The sequence below is a fragment of the Phacochoerus africanus genome, chromosome X, assembly GCF_016906955.1.
Source record: "Phacochoerus africanus isolate WHEZ1 chromosome X, ROS_Pafr_v1, whole genome shotgun sequence".
Classification (NCBI taxonomy): Eukaryota; Metazoa; Chordata; class Mammalia; order Artiodactyla; family Suidae; genus Phacochoerus; species Phacochoerus africanus.
In genome coordinates this window covers 10,441,645-10,463,133 of record NC_062560.1, presented here as the reverse complement: position 1 = coordinate 10,463,133, position 21,489 = coordinate 10,441,645, and the positions used below count along the sequence as shown (strand labels likewise).

General features: G+C 41.7%; 1 protein-coding gene across 3 annotated transcripts in view; it reads left to right on the top strand.

The window, feature by feature from the left end:
• Positions 1–21,489, top strand: part of ARHGAP6 (Rho GTPase activating protein 6) — a 536,775-nt gene that overhangs the window by 308,868 nt on the left and 206,418 nt on the right. Inside the window, exon 1 of one of the 3 annotated variants that reach the window (XM_047765258.1) lies at positions 17,035–17,489. The exons of the other annotated variants lie outside the window; for them this stretch is intronic. The gene's annotated coding sequence lies outside the window, so the exon portion shown is untranslated. Of the gene's footprint in view, positions 1–17,034; positions 17,490–21,489 lie in introns of those variants that run through there. 3 annotated transcript variants of the gene reach the window in all.

Below are 21,489 nucleotides of genomic sequence, written 5' to 3'. Positions count from 1 at the left end.
GCCCAGTAAAGCCTTCCTGAATTTCTCATCTGGCCTCTTATCCATTAAAGAGTCCAAGAACCTAGGTTGGTAACAAAATTAGGCATTGTCTTTCTCATAAATAACATTTAATTCATTTGTTAGTGGTTAACTATATACCAAAGAATATTGGTAAAGAAAATTTTACTGAAAGTGTCTGGATACTAGCTTTTTAAGGTCTCTATTAAGGATTATAATTATTTTAATTATTAAAGATGTATGAATTCTTCACACTAAATCAGTTATTTGTCAGGGAGAGCCTAATTTTTTTTTTTTTTTTGTAAAGCACATAATATTTTAGTTATGGCCAGCTAGTAAATATTTTAGGTTTTTCTGGCCATATGGCCTCTGTTACAACTCTGTCATTTTAGCACAAAAACAGCCCTAGAAAGTATATAAATAAATGTGCATGGCTGGTTCCAGTAAAACTTTATTTACAATAATGAGCCATGGGCTGGATTTGGTTGGTAGATCATATCTTGCCAGCTGGTAGCTTAGAGAATAAGAAGCTTTGTGCCCATAGAACCACTTTGGTGAGAGAAACACTTGAATGACCATGTTAATTATGATGCTGCCCATGTCTTTGCCACCAGTTCTTTAGGAAACAGCCATCCTTCCGATAAGATAATGGAGATGTGCTGGGGATTTCTCTCCCTGTCTACATGGCGATCTTCTTCTTTTTTTTGTTTTTTTGTCTTTTTGTTGTTGTTGTTATTGTTGTTGTTGCTATTTCTTGGGCCGCTCCCGCGGCATATGGAGGTTCCCAGGCTAGGGGTCCAATCGGAGCTGTAGCCACCAGCCTACGCCAGAGCCACAGCAACGCGGGACCCGAGCCGCGTCTGCGACCTACACCACAGCTCACGGCAATGTCGGATCCTTAACCCCCTGAGCAAGGGCAGGGACGGAACCCACAACCTCATGGTTCCTAGTCGGATTCGTTAACCACTGCGCCACGATGGGAACTCCTTCATGGCGATCTTCTTAAGGCATCTTTGGCATTTATGCACCAAATAAGATCTGTCAATACCAAGTACGACCCTGGTGGAAAAAATATAAGTTAATTCTACTTATCATCTCAATAAACAGGCGCCCTTTTTCAGTCATTGGCCCAACTGGGCCATTTTCTGTTATGAGTATATTTCCTATTGTCGATTTCCTTTGAAAATGACTTCCCATCCAAGTACCAAGGTCGTTATCTCAGCATGGAGCATGATTAGCCTGTAGATAGGAACTGGTCTCCGAAAACATGCTCTCGTAGTTCTGTGAGCTCTCAGTGGGAGAGCCGTTTTCTTACATTCTCCATGTGCTAAAAATACTGTGGTCTAGTCAGACATTAAGTAAATAAGTCAATGAATGAGTTTATGGACAAGCATCGTCTCCAGAGAGCTTTGAATTGTCGGAGGTAAAAATATAGCCCATTGCGATTTCCTACTCAGCATCCAGTTTTACATTGACTAAAGAGAGAAATTTTCTAGTGAGAGAATTACCCAAGTTTCTGATCTCACCTTTCCCCTTTTATTGTTGACTTTCCCCGGAGAGAAAATATTGGTCGTGCATTAGGACTGACATCAGAGGAAAGAGAAATGTTTATAGCTGCAGGTGGCCTTAGAGATGAGGAAGAGGATAATAATTTTCATGACTACAATGATTGTGGCCCTGTTGATTAAAATAGCCTATTATTGTTTACAAGATGCTATTTCCATCCTATTGCTTTATGATAGTAAAAACGAAGATTCCGGTTATGTGACTTTTGAAAGGGTAAGGGAAAGAAAGCGAAACCGAAATACTTGGATTTGTGCCTCTGGATCCCCAGTTGGGAAAACGAGGAGACAAAAGTGTGAAGAGTCTGTTTGTTCAACTCTCTTTTTTTTCTAATATTCACTGTTTCTTCTGCTGTTAATACTGGGTTTTAGCGTAGCAATACAGTCTGCTTGCTCATGCCTGCCACTATTGACACATGCCAACTAGAAAAGCAGCCACAGCACAGAGAACTGAATCTGCCCAGGGCAAATTGAACGTCCATGAACTGGACTTAATCACCAACTTTCAGCTCAATGTTTGTTCCTGCCTTTCCTGCGGATCTGTCCAAACTCGGATTGTAACCCATGCATGTACTGAAAACTTGATAATTTAGCATGCTCAAATGTTCTTTCTTTCTTTTATTTATTTTTTATTTTATTTTTTTTTTGTCTTTTTGCCATTTCTTGGGCCGCTCCCTCGGCATATGGAGGTTCCCAGGCTAGGGGTCGAATCGGAGCTGTAGCCCCTGGCCTACACCACAGCCACAGCAACGCGGGATCCGAGCCGCGTCTTCAAACCACACCACAGCTCACGGCAACGCCGGATCCTTAACCCACGGAGCAAGGGCAGGGATCGAACCCGCAACCTCATGGTTCCTAGTCAGATTCGTTAACCATTGAGCCACGACGGGAACTCCCCAAATGTCCATTTTTAAGGAACCAGTCACAATATGACTGTACTCATTACCCTCTTAAGTTTATCTTAACAAGTGTCCTCTAATGTGAAGCTTGAATAAAATGAGGGAAATGGCAGGAAGGTGCCGGATAGAGTGAAATGAGGCAGAAGGCAAATCTGCATGTTGATGATTATGATGACAACAGTTTGAAATACCCCCATTTTTATGATATTTACAATGGGTGAGGACAGTATTGTTTTATATTTCTTAGCTCATTTCATCCTCACAACATTCCCCTGAGAGAGATATTATTATTTCTTTCTTACAGAGAAAAAAATTGAGGCTTAGGGAGGTCGAGGTCACACAGGTACTTAGTGGTAGAGGCAAGATTTGACTTCCGCGCTGTGGTGCCAGAGCTCTAGGAGCTACTGTGTCTTAATGGCTGGGCTATAAATTGTGGCTAATTAGGAATACTTGCAGACCCTTGCCATTCAAAATATGGCCATCAGACCAGCAGTACCAGTATCACTGGGGAGCCAGTTAAAAATGCAGTGTCTCTGTTCCCATCCCAGACTTGCTAAATCAACCCGAATTTTCACAACAGCCCCAGGTGATATATATGTACTTTAAAATTTTTAAAGTGCTGGCTTAAACTTTTCCTAGACAATCCCTATTGAATATTCAGATGACCCATGGAAACACTTTATCATCAGGAAAGGGACTGGGAAATGAAACAAACAGAAACTATTGCAATATACAAGAAAGATTTCACCTGTTCCTGAAATACACGTGTAGAACCTTAGAGAGGGTGCCCAGGGGAACAGTGGATACAGTTTCATTCAAACCAGGACACTTTATTGGCCATGTCCACAGCGGGGATCAAACCTGCACCATAGCAGTGACCCGAGCCACAGAAGTAACAATACTGGATCCTTAACATGCTAGGCCACCAGGGAACTCCCCAAACCAGGACACTTTTGAAAGGGGAAAAGTCGCTAGCAATAATGACACTGGGACATTAGGCATAAACTGGAATGGCCCGAAGCAAGCTGGGACCTCAGTTATAGCACCTAAGTCTTGTATGGTGAGGATCTGTGAAAACGTTGGCATTCTCTCTTCTGTAAAAAGGGAAGGCAGGGGGATGGGAAGTTTCAAGGCTATAGATTTTTAAAGGGTGGCAGTTACTCCTTTATGAAATTTTTTATCCCAGAAATATTTATTAAGCCCTTTCCTTCTTTGTCAGGTATTTTTTTTGTTTGTTTGTTTTTGTCTTTTTGCCATTTCTTGGGTGGCTCCCACAGCATATGGAGGTTCCCAGGCTAGGGGTCCAGTCGGAGCTGTAGCTGCCGGCCTACGCCAGAGCCACAGCGACGCGGGATCCGAGTCGTGTCTGCAACCTACACCACAGCTCACGGCAATGCCAGATCCTTAACCCACTGAGCAAGGGCAGGGACTGAACCCGTAACCTCATGGTCCCTAGTCGGATTCGTTAACCACTGCCCAACGACGGGAACTCCCTTTGTCAGGTATTTTTATAGGCCATGGGGATACAGAAGTGGACATTAAATACAGTAGAACTTAACAGAATCCATAATACCCTTTAAGCTTGACAAAAGCAACATTAGGAAACATGATTTTAGAATAAGAGTTAACCTGATGGGAGTTGTAACTTGAAAGCAACTTTTTTCCTTTTTCAATCCTATATCCTAAGAAGTGATATCATCTAACATTTTTTAATTTAGAAATTTTAAAAAAAAATTTAGGAGTTCTCTTATGGCGCAGCAGGTTACTGTTCTGGCATCACTGCAGCACCTTGGGCCGCTCCTGCGGCGCAGGTTCGATCCCTGGCCTGGGAGCTTCCACATGCTGCCAGTGCAGCCAAAAAAACCAGAATTTTAAATAAATTAATGAGAGATGAATCCCAATGTGATAATTGAGGCGATTTAGGAATTAGTATTGGAGGAGGGATAAGAATGCTGTTTTAGATGATAGGAAAATAAACTTGCCCTCTCTAACATGTCACCTGGATCTTCTGACAGATACGGAACCATGGGCCAAATGGGCCGTGTTGAAAATTTGACCACATGTAAGCTTTGGAGTTCATTACCTTTTGTGGGTTTCAGAATGGAGTGTTTATTTTAAGGATTTGTCCACCCTGAGCTGTACCTCGTAAATGAAAAGTACAACGTGTGCATCTTCCATGCTGAAAAGTAAACAGCAACCTCCTCTTTTGTAAACAGTAATGCAGTATGCTTAGTGACATTTACAGATGCATCCGTTTAGATAAACCACGAGAATCCTTATGAATCATCAGGCCTCATGCAAGACCCTACGGCCATATATGCTGCATAGGGCATTTGTTTTATGACCACCACTCCCTTCCAGCATCTAGAACAGATTCTAGCACAGAGCAAGAGGTTCGGGTCATATCTGTGGCCTGAGTAAATGAATCAAATGGCACGTCAGAGATGTCCAAAGAGGAAAACAGTATTTGTCGATCCTATTTTAGTTCTTTGCTCAGAATGCAGAATTGCTCCACGGCGGCTCACGTGGATAGTCCCAGGTCGGTGCAGGAAACCAGGAAGGAGAGGGCAGAGACCGTCCTTGTGGCTTTGCCAACTGTCTCTTCTATTTTTGTTTTGCTTCCTTCATTTGGAGAAGCAGATGTGTCTGCCTGATAGGGTGGAAGCCTGAACGCTTCAAGATCTGGAGGTAACAACATCCTGGTCTCTCACACTTCCTGGGTGATTCATAGGCTAGCCACAACTGTAAGTTTCATCACTTCCAGAAACCCAGCCTGATCAGTGCTCTTATGACTGAGCTTAGCATCCAGAACAAGTAACAATAATTTGCAAATTATAGCCATAGTGTTTACATATAATAGTTCAGAACTTAAAACAAGCTAATGTAAAACTTAAAATACTCTTTTCTTACAGCTAGTTCCGTATGAAAGTTCTGGGTCAGTTTGTCTTGCGGCAAAAGTTCTATCACAGTTGAAATTCAGATAAGCAGCACAGGCCCCTTTTCTTCCCATCTCAGAGGTGAAGGTATTTGGCTTACTCTCCAAATCCTATGCAGTCATACTTCAAATAATATCATCTTACTCTCCTCTAGCTTCGGCTTCTCCTCTACACACTTAATTATCTTCATGTCAAAACGTTTCCTTGAGCAAACATCTCCTGAAAGACATCTCTTCTGGTTTTTTTTGTTTGTTTGTTTGTTTGTTTTTAAATAGCTAAACCTTGCATAAGGGTAGTCTATACTCAAAGCTACTTCAAATACTCATCTCTATTCACTCCTCAACCCTCTGCCAGCTGGCTTTCACCCCACCACTCTCTTGAATCTCCTTTTTCACAAGATTACAGAAGACCTCATCACAAATTCAGGAAGATGAGTCCTTATTGCATATAAACTGTGGGGCCTTTGACTCCAACTCTGTTTCTCTCTGGCGACCTCTTTGCTTTCATTTTCCATGAGTCCTTTTTTTTCTCCTCCTACCTCCCCAGGTAATACACCTTGATCTCCTTTGCAGATGTCTTTTCCTTATCTGCTCCTTAAACATGTTTCCATCTTAGCTCTGTTCACTTATCATTGTACACACATTCCCTTCATCCCGTGGTTAATTCCAGAGCTCCTGCTACCATTGACTTCATTTTAGGATCCCTCTCTGGTGGCAGAGAACAGACATGTTTGGTTATTTCAAATAGTAGAAATTCACTGGAAATTTACAAGAGGAGAGGTAAGAGGAGAAGACCCTCTTAGCCCTTGGGAAAACTGGAACACCACTCCGGGCAGGACCCAGAAGGAATTCATTATTGTGCAAAATTTGAGGTTTTGGCAGAGGTGGACCTTTACCAGGCTGTAGACTCAACTTCACCCATTCCCTCACTATTTCAGTCTCTCTCTCTCTCCCTCTCTTTCTCCCCCTCTCTCTCTCTCCCTTCCTCTCCTCTCTTCTCTCTCTCTCCCTCCATCCTCTCTCCTCTCTCTTCCTCCCTCAATCCCCTCTCTCTTCTTTACCCATTTCTTCTCTCTAGTTTCTCTATCTTGACTCCTTCTCTTTCCCTCATGGTTTCTGCTCATTTGAGTCATCTGCTGTTGCCTGCTTTCTGCTCTCTTTGACTACTCATAGTTCCTTGAAATATACACTTTATCCTATAATTTAAAACATTGCTGTAATTCTTATATTTGCCTTCTGGCTGCTTTTGGTACCTTCTGGAACTAGGTGGAATATTTATATATGTACATATGTATGTATAAATGTAAAAAGGAAGGCAGAAGTGCAATTTTGAACCAGATCTACTCATGTCACCTTTGTGTCCCCAGGAATGCCCATGACAAAATAGTTACCAATTATCCAGCACTTACTGAACATCTGACAGTATATCATTGGTATGTGTTTCTGACCTTCATGCACTCCTAAAAAGAGATGGTGTTTTCCCTTTTTGTAAAACATGTAAGGAAACTGTGGCTCTCAGAGACTACACTGCTCTCCATCACCATGCCAGAAATGATGAAGCCCAGATTTCACAACAATTATGTTTTTAGGAAAGATTTGAATACCTGAGTAAATGAATACAGTATGGTTTTTTGCATTCATTTTTGAATAAAACAAGCAGTTACAAAGGTGTATTTTGATAATAGTGATTAAAACAATAATTGGTTGGCTTTTATAGCTCTAGAATTTTTAGCTTGTGAAAATGGAGACCAAGAAGGAGAAATAACTGTCTTCAAATTTGGAAGGCCGTTGGACAGGTTGAATGAATTAGAAGGGATTTGATTCCAAGTAAGAGAATATCCCGTCTCCCACAGAATTAAATAGCAATGGAATTGCCTGCTAACATAATAAGAAATCCAGAGTGGCGTGGGATCCTTGCATCGAATATTGGAGTGGTAGGTCTTTCTCCCTGCAGGCTCTGTCCTGCTCTGTGTGTTGGCTTTACTCTCAGGCTAGTAGCAAGATGGCTGCATCAGTTCCAGACATCACCGTCCTTGAGAGAGGACGGTGGGTGACCCGAGGAAGAAGTACCAGCCATCTCTTCCCTTTTTCCTTCTTAGCAGGAGACTTGTCTATAAGTTTCTTCCTATCTCGTTGGCTGAAATTGGGTCACATGCTCTGGCAATGACTGCCAATGGCTGCCCCCTCTCCCTGCCTTCCCCTGCCTCCCTTTCACTGCTTCCCACTGAGCTAATTATGGCCATGTGACTAAGTCCCCACCAATGAGGGTTTCCTGTTGGCTGAAGTGCAAACATATTGTTCAGAGTTCAAGCAGCCATGTTGGACCTAAGACAGCTTAGCAGAACGATGATTAAGGAAGCTAATGTAGCCTCATCATTGATGCCATTGCAGTGCCGAGGTGGCCTGACACCTGACTTCTTTCCCACGAGGGAATTATACTTGCATCTTATTTAAAGCCGCCATCATTTTTATTTCTAACTCTTTTTTCTAATTGCTGTGCAACTAAACTTAATCTGACATCCATTTCCCTTCTTGAAACAGTCCTGGAAAATGGAGTGGTATAACTGCAACTGACTAAAAATACTAAGGATCTATCATTGGAACCTGGCTGGGTCATCTACCCTTTGTCACATGGGGGATGGTTGAATAGCCAAACAACGTCAGACCTTTTTGTGGAGGGACGAGGGAGGGGGAAATGACTCTTGGGCAGGCAACTAACAGAGCTGCTAACCAAGTTAAGTAACTTTCCTAAGGACACATGGCTAATTATTGGTAGAAGACAAATAGCAACTCAAAGCAAGTTGCCTAAAAGCAAGTTCAGCTGAGTTTAGTTGATGATTTGTCATTGGTATTATAAAGGAAATTCATATATCTGTGAGATGAGACCCCACCTGGTAAACATCTATTATTTCATTAATTCCCTCTTACTACTATGCACATGGTTAGCGGTTACCTGTTAAATGCACATGGAAAAATAGCAGGCAGAGCAGACCACCTCAGAGTTATATACTTGGCCATGTAGTAACGTGAGAAAAATTTGCCTGGCTAATGTTGTTTGCCTGAGGTAAATATTGAAAAAGCCTTTATTCCTAGATGGGAACTGGGCAGAAAGAGGATTGAGGTGAACTGGGATTGTTTTGAGTGGTGGAAGCAAGGCAACTCTAATGTGTCTTTGTGGTCTTTTTAAAACGTCTGGAGCTGGAAGTTCCCTAGTGGCTCACCGGGTTAAGGATCCAGCATTGTCATTGCTGTGGCGCCAGTTGATCCCTAGCCCCGGAACTTCCGTATGCCGCGGGCATAGATCCCCCCATCCCCCAAAAAAGTCTGGAGCTAATTTAAAAACAACCTACACTGCACCACGCATATGGGTTCTCTTGTCAGCATCATCTTGGTGCTGACCCTAGAAGTTTCATTTCCCTTAACATACTTAGCACCCATTTGGGGGTAAGGCATAGCACTTGGATTTTAGGGGTGGTGGCATCATTAGCGTTTGTGGAACCCAGTAGCCATCTCAAAAAAAACAAAACCAGTAGGAGTGACACTGCTTGAAAATCTTGTACCTCAACTCAATTTCGTACGATTTTATTTCTTCTTCTTCTTTTAAGAGGATCTTCAAGGTGAAGTATCAGAGGAAATGTATTTGTACATTTCTCTTAGTCAGTTGAAAAGGTGGGGAAAATATTTTGTGTTTGCAGGCAGTATTTGTATAAGATTCCAAGGCCAATCTTATCTGCGTGACTGATTGACAAGTTGCTAATGGTCTTCAATTCCAATCAGTTTTGCAAGATGATTTCACTGATGCTGAAGGAGACAGGAGAAAGATGGCCAATCTAAAATGTACAAAATCCTTGGAGAAGCATCTTCTTAGGAGACAGGGGAAGGAATAGTTTTTTAAGTGTGAAGCAGTATAGTATACAATCACAGTGTTTAATAATACTTAGGCTAATGTGGTTAGGAATTTCGAATGTAGTGGAATGTGGTGATAGGAAGTTTGGTACTGATACACATTTTGAACAAGCCTTTTAGGATAGGTTAAGTCAGATTTGGAAGGTACATTGAAATACTTGTGAGCACGACTGTTTGGTGACCTTTAACCTTCCTTCGAGGGCCATTTACAGAATTAATTTGTAAATTGTAAAGAAGTTCTTGTTATTTTCTAGTTAAGTTTCTTCTTCTTTTATTCTGTGTGATTTTGTACTCCTGAATATATTAAAAAAAAAAAGTTGTATATAAAAACGTTTTTTCTGAGAGTTCTTGTTGTGGCTCAGCGGGTTAAGAACCAGACATAGTGTCCATGAGGATGTGGGTTCAGACCCTGTCCTCGCTCAGTGGGTTAAGGATCTGGTGTTGCCATGAACTGTGGTATAGGTCGCAGATACAGATTGGATCTGGTGTTGGTGTGGCCTTGGTGAAGGCCTCAGCTGCAGCTCTGATTTGACCCCTAGACCAGGAACTTCCGTATGCTGTGAGTGTGGCAAAAAAAAAAAGGGGGGGGGTTTCTGATATCACTAACTCAGGTTGGTCCATTTGTTTTATTAATGAATGGAGAATTTGCCCAGTGTGTTATGTACAGAACTTTTCTAACTTAGGATGAATTTGTTTTTAGGAACATAAATACCTAGGATTTAATTTTGATTTTCTGTGAGACTTTGCATTAAACTGTTACCAGACATGAGTGGATGAATTTTATGATGATAAAATAGAGCGAAATATCCCCAACTGGTTTTTCTCTTATAAGAAAGCAATAGAGTTCCTAAGTTATAGGAGAATTTCCACAAGAATTGAGATCACTCATGGCTATGTGAGGAAAACAATTGAGATATACTTAAGAATAGAGTTATCATATGACCCAGAAATTCCACTCCTGGATATCTTCCTAAGAGAAATGAAAAATGTATGTCAATACAGAAACATATATATGAATGTTCATAGCAGCGTTATGATAATAGCCAAAAAACAGAAAGAATCCAAATGTCTATCAACTGATGAATGGATAAGCAAATGTGATATAAGCATACAGTGGAATATTAGTCAGCCATAAAAAAGGAACGATAAATGCTATGACACGGATAACACTTGAAAACATTATGCTGAGTCAAGAATCCAGACACAAAAGGCCTGTACTGTATATTGCATTTATATGAAATACCCAGAATAGGCAAATCCATAGAGAAAGAAAGCAAATTCTTTGCCAGGGACCAAGGGAGTGTGGAGTGTGGAGTAACTGTTTTCTTTCTGGGATGGTGAGAATGTTGTAAAATCAATTTTGGTGATGGTTGCACAAGTCTATGAATATACTAAAATCCATTGGGTTGCGCACTTTATTTATTTACTTGGGGCTGCACCCATGGCATATGGAAGATTCTGGGCCAGAGGTCAAACCCGAGCCTCAGCCGCAACCTACACCATAGCTGCGGCAACACCAGATCCTTAACCCATTGTGCCATAGCAGGAACTCTGGCTTGCACACTTTAAAATGGTGAACTTTATGGTATGTGAATTATATCTCAGTTTTTTTTAAAGTCATAAGAAAGACCCAAGTTTGAGAGAAAGCAGACCTGGTTAGTATTTTCAGCTCCTCTATCCACGTAGCAGATATTTATTTAAAAAATCACTGTGTCCCTAGTGCACTGCTGGTCCTGACTTGCATGACGCCCAAGGTGATCCCTGGGCTTTGAGTGATTTATTAGCACAGAGGAGAGATGCTGTCTGTCATTCAGGCAAACCTGTGCAGCCAGCCAGAGAGACTCCATATCTGAAAAGTGCGACAACTTTGGGGGAAGAAAGGAGAAAAATGTACTAGAGCTATTTTGGATGCAATGGATAGAACTAGAAGTTTGGTCAACTGACCAAAAGACATATCAGATTTGGAGACCAACAAAGATATGAGCCAAATCATGAGAGTGTAGGGTGCACATGTCTCTAACTCTGTCCCTCATCTAACTTGACAAAATAATATCCCACCGACTGAATGGGAGAGAAGCCAGGAATCCTGTGAATCAGAGCCGCTTGGATTTCATCCATCCCCATTGCTCTGAGAGTGATTAAGTCCCATGTTGAACTAGTGTTGGTAAAGAATGATGCCTTGTGTGTGTGTCTGTCATTTCAGTGTTAATTATAGAAGGTGAAAAAAGACTTCCTAATTCTATGCAACTTGGAGTTAGGTCATAAGCACAAGACCACTGCAATTAAAATCCAGAGTGAAATACTCAGAGACTCCAGGAGTGGAAGTGGTAGCATTCTCAGTTGACCTGAACTATCATCTGCTGGCGGATAAAGTAGCTGTGAGGAGATTCCCCAGCAATAAGACGTGAAAATGGGGAGTTCCCATTGTGGCTCAGCAGTAATGGACCTGACTAGTATCCACGAGATTGAGGGTTCGATCCCTGGTCTCGCTCAGTGGCTTAAGGATCTGGAATTTCCGTGACCTGTGGTGTAGGTTGCAGACGTGGCTCAGATCCCGCGTTGCTGTGGCTGTGGTGTAGGCCAGCAGCTGCAGCTCTGATTCGACCCTTGGCCTGCATATTCCACACGTGCAGCCCTAAAAAGCAAAAAAAAAAAAAAAAAGTGAAAACTAGTTAGAGGCACTATTTTCGTGAGTACTAAGTGCATTACCAACTTAGTAACAAAGAGGCAAAGGGGATATTTGAAGATAAACTCCCTCTAGCAAATATGCCCTACAAGACAATAATGTTCTAGATTTCATTAACACTGTAACATCATTTTCCCCATTTCTGGGTCAAGGCAGTGTGGATATTTTGTGTTATTTAATTATGTGATAAACTCTGAATTTGTTTTGGTGTAATTTATATAGTGATTGGATGGATATAAATCTTCTAGAAAGTTTTATTAGATATTGAAATATACACATTATAAAATATATATGCTACATCTTGGAATATCATATCAAATAATTATATTAAATCATTACAGTCTTGAAGCACAGTCTAACGCAATTCACTAATGTCCCAGCAGATAGAAAAGTATAACAATATTTTTCAAAAGACAGACACATTAGTAGCAATGAAAGTATTCAAGGAAAAAAACCCCATATTGACACTATGCTATTTCGCCACAAAACAACCAAAACCACTTTTTTTATCACTCTGACGTCCGAATACTTCCAATGAGATTGGGGTCATATACGCTTGTGAAAACAGTCGAGCAAATAGCGACTTTGCCAAACTAGAGTTTCCACTGTTGACTAATTATTCCTCATCCTTTAACTTGAATCCCCTGGAGCAAAAGTGGAATGTTAACCAAGCAGCAAGTGGTTGGTAGGTACCTGAGGTGTTGTAGGGAACACAAAAGCATGAAGAATCCTGCCATTCTTCAGCGGGGGTGGCTTAGTCCATAGGGTGCTGGCAAAGCTGCTTTCCACTCATTTGTCTTCAGAATAGGCCCAGCTTTAAACAAAATTCTGCAGTTGGGTTCAGACCTGTATAAATTAATTAGCACGAATCCATTTCTCATGGAGACTATACCACCTGCTACACGCCTCAGTCACCCAAAGCCATCTCTTAACTTCGTGCCTGTCATTTCTAAGCATCTTCTTCTCCCTTGCCTCTTCTTCATCTATCTCATCAAAATTTCATGCAGCAGAATTGAACCACAGTGTGGGACCTCCAAGGCCAGGTATTTGGCCTCTTACCCAAAGCAGGAGTCCTTTTTCTCCACACTGGGAATGAAAGACCAAATGGTTATTTGCGTGAACCTCTGAGGGTTAGAGTCCTCGTCCCCCTGAGCCACTCATCCTCGGGTCAGTGTTTTCTTTAGAAAGGATCTCCTTGGGAAAGGCCCTGGCCTACTCCCTGCAGTTCCCATTTGGTCATTTGAAGTCTGCCCTCTTGAAAGATAGTACAGATCTACTGCTAAGTTCACCTGAGGGCCACTCAAATATTTTAAGTCAGCTGCCAGTTCCCTTCGTGGCTCAGTGGAAACAAATCTGACTAGCCTCCATGAGGATGCAGGTTCAATCCGTGGCCTTGCTCAGTGGGCTGCGGATCCGGTGTTGCCATGTGCTGTGGTGTAGGTCACAGATGCGGCTCGGATCCCGCGTTGTTGTGTCTGTGGTGTAGGCGGGCAGCTGCTGCTTTGATTGGACCCCTAGCCCGGGAACTTCCATATGCCGAGGATGCGACTCTAAAAAAACCAAACAAAACAAACGAACAAACAAAAGTTGGATTCTAAAGTTATTTTCATGCTCTCCAAGTTTCCATTACCTGGTTTAGCACTTTTGTCAGACTTCATTTGAGCTTAGTGGACAACTTAAGAGTTCTCCCTCTTCCTGAAATTGCTTCTCTCTCTTGGATTAACTTTGTTGCAATTTGAATGCAAACTTCTAATTTTTTGAATCTCTTTGCTTTAGTCTCATAATAAAATTTTATTAAAATAAATTATTGTATATACGTTTCAGCCATGTTTTAAAACCCTAATTCTCTCTCCTATATTATTTATTCTTTGTAGCTCAGTGTCACCTGCAAATTTGATAAGCATGACTTATGCCTTTATGTTTTTGATGAAGATGTTGAGAGAGGTGGGGCCAAGTGCCTGCCGTTGTAGCTTTGCCCTCTTTGTTAATTAGTTACCTTATAATTCATAGTTCTTAAGTCCATCTGGATGTATAACCATTTCTGCTTACATTTTGTATCCGGTGAGATTCCAGAAAAATTTGTTCAGTACTTCCCTGAAGTTGGTCATTTACTTAAACCTTTTGGTGTCAGGCTCCATGGTAATGAAAGAAGAGTGAGCGCATGGTTCGAGGGGGGGAAACATATGGAGGCTAATACACTGCCGGGACCTCTTTCTAGATGACAGACCTAGCTATTGCTGTGTTGACCGTTGAGTTTATTGTAGAGCACATTCCTTTCTTCGCTACAACTCTCTGATTAGTAGTCACGGTTTCGCAATAGATGGTGGTCGTGGTGGTGGTGATAATGATGGCGATGCTGGTTACGACGAGAGTGAAGATGGTGGTGGTGGCAGTGGCGGTGGTGAACACATACACAGCTCTTTCCAGATGCCAGGCTCTGTCTTAAACGCTTTCCAGGTATCTAATGCAATCATCACAAGAGTCTTCTGGGATGGATGTTGTTCGCTGACCCTGACCCGTTGGGCCATTCACCACTCTTAGGTTCTCTTTGGTAGGTAATGGAGACCACTAAAGAAGTGTGACGTGGTGAAGATTAGGCTACTGCTCCACCATGTTGCTAGTAGGTTTTATGAACACCAAATTCTCCCACATATGTATAAAACCATTTATTAGCCTCTTGGCACCACAAGTCCAATCTGTTTCGCTAGCTTGACAACCACTATAGAAATGTTAGGCTCTCTGTCCTTTCAGGTGTTCTGAGCATCCCTTTGCATAAAAAGTTTACCTGATGCAAGATTGTTGGCTCATTAGCAATCCTAGCTAGGCACTTCATTGGAGAGGGTGTGCCACTTTATGGGGACAGCCTTTCCAATGACGCGGTCAAGGAGAGTGACCAGAAAGTGCTGGAAGGAAGTGAAGCAATTAGGAAAGAGAGAATTGAAGCAAGGAGTGAGGAGTCAGGCAAAAATTCATTTGGGCCACTTGCCACATATTCAGACTTGTCCTAAACTGGGTGCGATCAACTATTGAGAAATAGGTGTGGCCCTTGGGATAACTTAATCCAGGTTGACATACCTGCCATCCATTTCTTTAGCATTACTCTTGCCTGGAACAGACTGATTCTAGCCAAATGAGGATGCCCCAACAAATATAATACTAAAGACTTCTTAGCACTGGTCAAGACAGGTAACTTCCCTGAGAAGAAGGAATTTAGTTCTCAGGCTGACTTGAAATCAGAACATTTTCCCCATTGTTTTTATTTTACAATCCTTTTGTCTGGGAGACAGCACTATGTAGCATTAATATTTTGTTCCATCTCCAAAGCACCATGCAGGTTAATCTAACTTGGTTGGGGAAGTTCTTTCTTGCTGTCTTTACAGATGCCTCTAGAAAACACTTTTTTTTTTTTTTCCTGGGACTTACCTCTATGTATTGATCAGACCAAACAGTCCAAGGAGCAGTGGTTACCCCGGAGGGCAAATTTTCTGGTTGAAAGTTATAGCACAGTGCAAAGGATAATGCTTTTCTTCTTCACAACCAAAGCAGATGTTCATACTTGTAACTTACTCTTCGTTTGAAAACATGTTAGGGAAGGAGATGGTAAGTTCTAATTAGCTGCCCACAGATGGATGTGGTGTGAGTATGCTGCAACTCAGTAATACCCTTTGAAGGCAATTTTAAAGGCTAGTTAACATCCACATTGTATGAAAAAACACCGTCTGTATATATACACATGTACACAGTATATGTGTCAGTCTGGGTGAACATAGTATGTATACACAGAATAAAGTGTGTGTATATATGTGTGTGTGTGTATTGATATTTTATATGCCAACTTGAAAGATCATTCTCAGACATTTATTTTAAGAGGTAAACCTAAATCGCCTCTAACTTCATTTCAGGGTCTCCATAGGTGCTAGAATATTTTATCCTTTGGATGATTAAGTCAGAAAGACATAATACTGAAGTGTCATTTATGGTTCTGTCCTGGAGAATTAAGGGAGCTGATTCAAATATGCTGAAATTTCTCTTCTGGTCCCCTCTCTGGAAGACAAGTCACTACAGTGAGCTTGGTCTTTGTCTCCGCCCTTGCCTTTTGATTAAAGACTCTGATCAAGTGACTTAAGAGGACCTCAGGTTTGGAAGACCCTCTGCTCGTTCATTCACTTCTCTGGTCTCCAGTGGTTCCTGTGCTGTCTTTAAGTAAATAATAAAGACCTTGGCTTCCTTTGCCAAGGAAGGTCTATACCAGATGTACCTGCTGCTTCGGCGTGACCATTGCTTCATTTAGACTCGTTAATGTTAGTGTTTTTAAGGCTCCAAGACAGTGAATGTCCTTCATCTCCTGGTAGATTATAATCGGCTAGTGTAATCATCCAACATCTCCTCTGTTGCCTCGTTAGCTCTGCGGGTATGTAGGGACTATTTGAAATTGTAATTAATCAACTCGTACCAAACTCTCTTTGCCATTGGTGAGAGCAGTAGCCTTTTCACATGTAAGTTTCACTAATTCAAGAGGCCTCTTTGTAACAGTGAGCTGCTCAGTTGATTTGAACATGTTTCTTAGGTCCCAGGTCTAATCTTGATTGCAGATCTTGCACTTCCTGTCCCATGGCTGAGCATCTCCATACTTTGACCGGTTGTCCCACAGTTGTCTTTTTTTTTTTTTTTTTTTGGCCTGGGAAAGCCAGTTGAGAATGTGAATAAACAAGTACAGATCAATTCCCAGGACAAGAGAACAACATTTAAAGTACAGAGCTCAAGCCTAGATTATGGTTCATTTTTTCTCCAAGAAAAAACAAAGACATTTCTGTGTAGGTCAACACATATCTGCACGGAGCATTGTATGGTGGGGTGTGTGTATGTGTGCATGTGTGAGATGTGTCTATATGCATGGGTGAGTATGTGTCAGGGAGGGGTAGATCTGTTGTCATATTAATGATGGCAGCAAAAATACCTATTAGTTACCATGGAGCAGGTCATGTGCCGAGGGTCGGACCCGTCATATGTTGATTTGTGCAAGCATTTACTATAATGGTCACCCAAGCATTTCCAGAAGGAAAAGGTGATGATTGATTTGTTAATGCCTAAGGGTCTCCCAACATGTGCTCTACAACCTGTTTGTCAGTGAGTTGTTTGGGCTTCGGCAGGAATTTTCCCACAGAAAGGGTGTTCTAACTGGCAGGCTCCCAGGACCGCCTACAAATCCATTTAACCATAACAGAGCTGATGAGCACTGTCAGGGCTGGAGTTGGCTTCCAAGTGGGAAGTCAGCCTAGTATTAATAGCACAGCTCCAGCTGCACTCTGGGTCCAGCGGACTTCTGATGGACCGGCCTGGGAACCGAGGCACTCTGTGTAACATTTAGAAGAAATGGATTCCTTGGTGAGCATGGCGGGACGGGAGTGCTACGGTGGCATGAGAACCATGGCTTCCCATTTCCCCCTTCTCTGATCACCATCACCGTTGGCGTCCAACAGGAAGAGACCAAGGCGAATCCTAGGGTAATTCTTCTCTTGCCTTCTAGTCTGGGGAGAGCCTGCCCTGGGGCTGGTCCAACTCACTTGGGTTGGCTGTTCCCATGTGTAGGATATTTTGTAAGTTGGGCTTTTCTAGGTCACCCGTATTTAATTGTGTGATATAGCTGTTTATTCAGGTAGAACTTAAGGTTTATATTTATTTGAAAAACTTTTTATTCATTTTGACTAATTTCAGCCATGACTATGTTCTTGTGCTTCTCTAATGGGTTAAAGCTTTTTATTTTTATGCAAATGGAAGAGTGTATACGGTTACAATAAAACATTCTGTTTTCTGGTTATAGGAGGAAATGAGAAAAGTGGGTGGTGCAGTGTGTGTGTGTGTGTGTATCTATAATTTGAATTTGACCCAAGGTTGTGTAATTTGAATGTGACCCAAAGGTGTGTTGTTCAATCCAAGATATGCTTTAGGATATCAAAAATCGTATTTTACTAAAGGGAGCCCTTTTTCACTTGCGTATTTGGAAATATTTCAGGTTATTTTTTAGAACAGAAGTTATAGAACGAAAAGACTTTTCTCCCCAGGAGCTCTTTGAAAATGTAAAGTTTTGAAAGGATTTTTAAAGGCCAAACAGCAACGAGTAAATTATTTTCCTCTCATCCTAAGCAAATATCTCTGTAATGTAAGGGCTCCATCGAAGTTACCTTATGGGATGCCTATGACCAGAGGGAAAAGTATCTGCTTAGTATCTTGGTTTTCTCCCCCCTCACTTTTTTTTTTTTTTAAACAATTCGCACGTTGTCAAATTCATCCTGTTTAGGGCAGTATAAATGTGAGAATTTGTAAAAGAATAGCAAATTTAAAGTGGAAATCAACAGAACTATCTATGACATCCTGCAGGTTTCTTAGGAGGTCTCTTGATATTTCCGAACCACACTTCTCTCTTCCAGGATTCTGTTTGGAACACACAGTCATAAAAGCAAAAGGAAGATTTCACCACCCAGTGACATTCATCTTTTTAATAGTGGACTCCTTCAGCCCCTCCCAAACATCAAAAAATCTATCTGAGTTTGAATTGCTGGGATATGGGAACCTTTCGTTCCAGAAGGTTTTTGTTGTTGTTTTGGGTTTTTTTTTTTTTTTGTCTTCTTAGGTCCGCACCCGTGGCATATGGAAGTTTCCAGGCTGGGGGTCTCATCAGAGCTGTAGCTGCTGACCTACACCACAGCCACAACCCCAAATCCGAGCCGCATCTGCGACCTACACCACAGGTCTCAGGAACACCAACCAGATCCTTAACCCACTGAAAGAGGCCAGGGATCGTACCCGCGTCCTCATGGATACTAGTTGGGTTCATTACCACTGAGCCACAATGGGAAGTCCCCCAGGTTTTTTTTTTTAAGAAAAAATTATACTTTAAGGTTATGTATATAGAATTATAACACAGACAATTCATAATACTTACTAAGCCTCTCTAGATCAGTCTAGATTTTCTCTAACAGGCCTATTTCACCCAGCCCCATACGTACCAACTTGGGGAAGTAAAACTGAGTGTACAGGACTTTCTGAGTGGCAGATCTAGTTGGACTTATTCTGACCCAATCGTTCATTTTGTCGGAAAGGGAACTGGAGACCAAAGGGATTAAGGGACTTGAGTAAAGCTGTTGCTACAGAGGGCGGAGCTGGAAGCAGGCTGGTAAGCAGCAGTGGGAATGTCTGTCACCTGGCAAAGGCCATCTATTTCCTGGGTTTACTTAGGTCTTTTCATTTTACCCTCACCGCAGTTTTGCAAGACATGGATCCTTTCACAGTTTTCAAAATGACAAAACTGAAACGTGGGAGGTTCTCTCACTGCTCAAAATCAATAGGCATGAGGAGGCAGAGCAGGAATTCAAAGGCACAGCTACTGATGCTGAAAGTCTGGGGTCCCCTGACTTGGGCTGTTTTCCACTGTGCCAGTTTGACTCCCAGGCCTCAGTACAGCCTAAAATCCAGGCCGCATTCCTCTTGTATGCATGTTTACAGGCGTACATAACGCATCTTCCTGCATTTCCCTTTGTTGCGTTTCACTCATACTGTGTGTTTTTCAAATTGAGGGTCGTGACCACTCTGCGCCAAGCACGGTAGACTTATTGGCATCATTTTCCCAACCCCATTTCCTTGCTTTGTGTCTCCGTGTCACATTTTGCTCCTTCTCACAATATTTCACACTTTTTCATGGTTTTGTATTTGTGATTGTGATCTCTGGTCAGTGATCTTTGATGTTACTGCTATGACTTGTTGAAGGCTCAGGTGATGGTTAGCATTTTTTAGCAATACTTTTAATGAAGATATGTACCTTTTAAGACATAATGCTATTGCATACTTAATATGACTGTAGCATATAGTGTAAACTTAACTTGTTTGCACTGAGAATTCAAGACATTCATGTGACTCAATTTATTGCAATATTTTTTTATTGTGGTGGTTGGGAACCGAATCTATCATATCTCTGAGGTATATCCCTGTATAGATGATCTGTCAAGAGCATCTTTTTTCTTTCTTTCTTTCTTTTTTTTTTTTTTTGTCTTTTTAGGGCCGCATCTGTGGCATATGGAAGTTCCCAGGCTAGGGGGCAAATAAGAGCTGCAGCTGCTGGCCTACACCACAGCCATGGCAACACCAGATCCTTAACCCACTTAGCAAGGCCAGGGATTGAACCCACATCCTCATGGACACTATGCTGGGTTTTTAGCCCACTGAGCCAAAAGGGGGACTCCCTAGCATCTTTGTCTAAATAATCACTCTGGTTACTGAATGTAGTAGGTAGTGGTTTGGGGTATCGGATCTCCTTATCCTAGTTTTTCTGGCAAAAATAATTATCCCTGTCCTCCTAGATTTAGCAATATTCCAAAATTTGTCTTCAATTAATACCTCCTTTTCATCTTTGGAAAAGATATACTTTAAAATGTCTAAGTCCTTTATTTAGGCCTACAGAAGAGTGCACTCCTTTCTCTCATTCAGTGATTTATTCCTTTATTCATTCAATAACTGTGTATTGAATGTCTGCTGTGAGCAGACACTGTTCCAGGCTTTGGAGATACAGCCCTGAACAAAACAGACACATCCCTGCCCTGCTCTTACTTTCGTTTTAGTGTGTCTGGGGATAGCCAGTAAATAGACAGCAGAAAAGAAAGTGCACTTATATCTGGAATCTACTATATGGCACAAGTGAACCTTTCCACCAAAAAGAAACTCATGGACTTGGAGAACAGACTTGTGGTTGCTGAGGGGGAGGGAGAGGGAGTGGGATGGATGGGGACCTTGGGGTTAATAGATGGAGACTCTTGCCTTTGGAATGGATTAGCAATGAGATTCTGCTGTGTAGCGCTGGGAACTATGTCTGGTCACTTATGATGGAGCCTGATAATGGGAGAAAAAAGAATGTGTGCATGGATGTGTCACTGGGTCACCATGCTGTACAGTAGGAAAAAAAATGTATTGGGGAAATAAAAAAAAGAAAAAGAAAAACGAAAACAAAAACAAACAGAAAAAGAAAGTGAGATGGTGGGAAGTGTCCTAGAATCAAAATTAAAGGAATAAAGAAAAAAATCAGGGAGAAGAGACACCAGAAAAAAAAAAGCATTGGAGTTACTCAAAAAGGACTTCACTGCAAGGGTGTATTTGGGGAGTATTGGGTATTATCATCACATTACTGGTTAAGTGAAAAATACTGGTAGTGTCTGGTTTTTTTCAGCAATTTCCTTTCCAAAACCAGAGCAGTCCAGTCTCCAGCAGAGTTGCCCTAACTCTGTCTCCAGCCTCACGATCCATCTTCCCATATACCCCTTGTGGAAACCATTGTTATCTGTATAGTACAACACACCCCCCCCCCTGCAAAAAAAAAAAAAAAAAACAGGGATAAAATGAGTTGCCGGTGAATCCAAGGGGCATATAAATGGAGAATAAGTAAGACAAGCATAGAGCCTGGGCTGCTCTTCCCAAACATCTTATTAACAGGGAAGGAGACCAAATCTCAGAAATGCT